This window comes from Lasioglossum baleicum, chromosome 15, assembly GCF_051020765.1.
Source record: "Lasioglossum baleicum chromosome 15, iyLasBale1, whole genome shotgun sequence".
NCBI lineage: Eukaryota > Metazoa > Arthropoda > Insecta > Hymenoptera > Halictidae > Lasioglossum > Lasioglossum baleicum.
This window is the reverse complement of record NC_134943.1, coordinates 4,781,453-4,782,380: the sequence shown is the minus strand read 5'-3', so window position 1 is coordinate 4,782,380 and position 928 is coordinate 4,781,453. Positions and strand designations below refer to the sequence as shown.

At 35.7% G+C, this 928-nt stretch overlaps 1 non-coding gene across 1 annotated transcript; it reads right to left on the bottom strand.

Moving 5' to 3' along the window:
• Nucleotides 1-212: 212 nt before the first annotated feature.
• Trnah-gug (transfer RNA histidin (anticodon GUG)) lies at nt 213-284 on the bottom strand. The gene has a single exon. It is a non-coding gene; the product is annotated as a tRNA-His (tRNA).
• Between the last annotated feature and the right edge of the window lie 644 nt (nt 285-928).

Genomic DNA, 928 nt, shown 5'->3' with positions numbered 1-928 from the left:
AATATGGTTTTTATCAAGCAACAACTTTATTAGAAAGATTATTTGAAACACTGGCTTGTCTTTTTAGGTTTCAATAAAAAATTTGTGTAACCATTTAGAATGGAGTTTCGTATGGATTATTAATTGTTGATTGACGAGACAAGTTAGTGGATAGAAAATTTGTTGAAAAAAAAGTGAATTCTCCATCCGTGACAATGTGTCAATTGGCACATTGCCGTGACCAGGATTCGAACCTGGGTTACTACGGCCACAACGTAGGGTCCTAACCACTAGACGATCACGGCTATTGGAGGATTCGAGAGCGATCCAGCGATTCGACGATGATCGATAGCAAGCCACGGCCGACTTGCTCGATCGACCGTGGAAGCCTCTCTCCGAGTAGTCTTTATCGTGCTCGAAGATCTATATCTGCGCGGCTAATTTACTCTTGTAGATCCTACGGAGCGATTCCACTTCAAATTATAACTTCATTATGGTACCATTAAACTGCGTACCTAATTGCGGTTAATACACTAAATATCCTCCAAAGATAGCAAATCAAATACCGTAGAATAAACGAAATCATTAATATAATTGCGGAACAAAAAGTGTTAATATATGTAGTTGGTTAGAATTTATTCATTTTGAAATGACCTACGGTTCAAGTCGGAGCTGGGCATTAATCGATTAAAATTTTAATTGAGATTGATTGATTAATTCGTACGATTAAAAAAGTTAATCATTGAAACATCGACGATTGATGAAGTTAATCGTCAATCGTTTCCAGGAACAATAACTTCAAACATAAAAGCACGTAAACAGAGTTTTGTATTATAGACCAAATGACAATACACCTACACCAGTTCACATGTTTTTCAGTATTCATACAATTTTGATTACATATTTCATTTCGAAATTTCAGCAGTTAATCATTAATCAATTATCCGAT